The sequence below is a fragment of the Ornithodoros turicata genome, chromosome 3 (genome assembly GCF_037126465.1).
Source record: "Ornithodoros turicata isolate Travis chromosome 3, ASM3712646v1, whole genome shotgun sequence".
Lineage (NCBI taxonomy): Eukaryota > Metazoa > Arthropoda > Arachnida > Ixodida > Argasidae > Ornithodoros > Ornithodoros turicata.
The window spans coordinates 53193054-53196220 of NC_088203.1; the positions used below are offsets into that span (position 1 = coordinate 53193054).

At 49.6% G+C, this 3167-nt stretch overlaps 1 pseudogene; it reads left to right on the top strand.

Annotated features, from left to right (window-relative positions):
• Positions 1 to 1057: 1057 nt before the first annotated feature.
• LOC135387676 (uncharacterized) lies at positions 1058 to 1805 on the top strand (annotated as a pseudogene).
• The last annotated feature ends 1362 nt before the right edge of the window (positions 1806 to 3167 follow it).

The window sequence follows — 3167 nt, forward strand, 5'->3', positions numbered from 1 at the left end:
TTGGAATGAAAGGCATTTAACATATCTGGTGCATTAGTGGCGTCATGTTTCCTGTAAATATCCTCTTTGAGTGTTATGTCAAAATCCATTGTGCAAGTGTAGGTTATTTTGGGCCGCAGAACAGATATGTGTGTTTTAATGGCATTATCATGGTCTCGCATGATTTGGAGTGAGATATGTGGTTCATCCTTCTGTGTTGGAGTGCGTGGATTGGTGTGTTTCTACCAATGTTGTCCCAGACTCACTGCACGATTGCAAATTCTGGTCACGAGTGCCTCCGATCATCGTCCTGGCAAGCTTGTTCCCAACCCCTTTGAACCGAGAAACATGAAGATACTGGTCATTCCGTCATCGACTCAACGGAGCAGCGAAAGAAACTGCTACCACTTCGCGATGACCATCCTGGCGGGGAGGGGTGTTGCGACAGAGCCAGACATCCGAAACATACACGCCGGGATTAGCTGCACCTGCCATTAACCAGGACCACTTCGAAAGCCTTTGTGTCATTCCAAAGAGATTGACCACCTGTTTTCCCTGCGGACCCAGACGGAGAAGGTCATCCGTATGCGGAAACCCGCCGTCGCCAACATTCCGAGGGGATCTACTACCTGTTCTCCCAAGGAAGCAGACGGAAGAAAACCCCAGGCAAGGTTAGAAGCCACGGACAAAGGCTGTGACGTAGAGCTAATCTCCGGTCAGCACCTTTATAAGCCAGGACCTCAGAGGCCACGTTGTCTGTTATCTTCGAAAGCTAGCATGTCGGAATAAACGCTGTTACGCTTTCCCAAGACTAGACCCCTGTCTCTACCTCCTACACGCTACCTGCTGTTCAGTTCCATGGTTATTGGTATCAGCGCTCACGCGCTCGTGTTCGGGACATTAAAATAATATTCGTTCTTGGGTATGGACGTGTCTGTCTGCTGCTCCGAAACAGAACATTCTGGCGACGAAGGTTGATCGACCCACATGGGCAAGGCGGCAAGGAGTTCTTGCTTAAAACAGCAGCAGTACTAGTCAGTCATCCAGGCTTTCTGGGAACGTTGGAGGTTTGATGACAACGAAGCGTTCATCGCAACGACGCAGAAGGCACCGGAATCGCTAGTCACCCGAAATCAACGTCGGAAAAGTAAGGAATCGGACAGAGAGGACCCGATTGGACTCACTTAATCCAAGATGTCACAATCACGTCACGCCCCGAAGCTCGGCACTATGGCTGAATTCAACCCGAAGGTTGACGACGTTCGCTCGTACTTTGAGCGTTTCGACAACTACGTCGACATCAATGAAGTGCCTCAAGAAAAGAAGTTGAAGCTGCTCTTAAACGTAATCGGGGGGCAAGCTTACGAAGAGCTGAAAAAGATCGTTGTGCCTGCACTTCCAACGGAGAAGACATACGGAGAAATCAAGGTGCTCTTGGAGGGACATTACAGTCCACAGCGGTCAATCATTGCGGAACGTTGTCAGTTTAATCGAAGAGTTCAACATCCGGATGAGACCGTCAAGGACTTCATCACAGAGTTGAAACACTTAGCCAGAGACTGTGAGTTCGGTACTTTTCTCAACGACGCTTTGAGGGACAGACTGGTAGCTGGGTTACGTGATGAAGAGACGCAGCGAACGTTATTTGCAACGGAGAAATTGACGTTTGAAGTGGCATGCAAGATTGCCTTGGAAAAGGAGCTAGCGGCTAAGCAAACTAAGCAGTTACACGACGCAAGCCAAGGAGATGGAGTCAACGCTATCAGCGGGAGAGCAAGGAAGAAGGCTCCAAAATGGAAAGTAGCCGTACCGGGCGCAGACAGTAAACGGGAAGAGGACAGAGACGAGTGCAAGCACTGCGGGAAGCCTCACCGCTCGGATAGGTGTTGGTTCAGGAATCTCACGTGTCGATCCTGCCACAAAAAGGGACACCTGCAAGCGGTGTGCGGAAAAACGAAAACGAAGCCTGTCACATACGTCGATACGACGGACGAAGAGTCGGACGATTGCGACTGCTACACTATATATTACTCAGAAAAGGCAGCAAGTGGATACAGCGTAGACATGAGTATCGAAGGAAAGGAAGTTCCCATGGTAATAGATACTGGAGCAGCGGTCACAATAATGCCCGAAATGATGTATCGACATTACTTCCCACACATCAAGTGCAGGACAGCAGACCTAGCTTTGCGAACTTACACCGGGGAAAAGCTGCAGATACTGGGAAAGTCAAGCGTCAAAGTGGCCCAAACAGGCGAGGAAATGCTCCTGCCGTTGGTGGTCGTCAGAGATCAGGGCAGGAAAATGCCAGCATTAATAGGAAGAGACTGGCTGGAGAGGCTGAGGCTAGATTGGAAGAGTGTCTGCCATCTGTCAAGTGACGTGGGGAAAAGGGTGGAGACGTTGCGGCGGAAGTACTCTGGAGTTTTCAAAGGCGTTCCAGGAGTGGTGAAGGACTTCAAGGCGCGTGTTCTCGTCAAGGAGGCAGCCCAACCAGTGTTTGCGAAAGCGCGACCAGTACCGTTCTCCATGAAAGACCAAGTAGCAAAGGAGTTGGAGAAATTGGAAGCTGATGGCATCTTGAAAAGAGTGTGAAGAAGCGACTGGGCAACGCCCCTTGTTGTGGTACCGAAGAGCAGCGGAGCAGGATTAAGGCTATGCGGGGACTACAAGATCACCGTGAATCCTGTTTTGAAGACCGATCATTATCCCTTGCCCTTACCAGAGGATTTGTACTCAACACTCGCCGGAGGAAAAGTTTTCTGCGTTCTGGACCTGTCACAAGCGTACCAGCAGGTTCCCTTGGACGAAGAAAGCAAGCCACTGCTGACAGTAAACACACATCTCGGGCTGTTTCAATTTCAGAGACTGCCCTTTGGAATATCGAGCGCACCAGCCATTTTTCAGTCGCTAATGGATTCAGTTTTAAAAGGGATTCCCAAGGTGGGATGTTACATTGATGATGAAATCGTCGCAGGTGAAAACGTGGACGAATGTCAGGGAACGGTGGAGAATGTCTTGCAACGACTAGAACAGCACAATATGACACTGAAGGAAGAAAAGTGTCAATTTTTCAAGCCGTCAGTTGTATACTTGGGGCATAAAGTCACACAGGAAGGCATATTCCCGACGGAAACCAAGATAAAGGCAATAATCGAAGCTCCTCAGCCGAGTAATGCTACGGAACT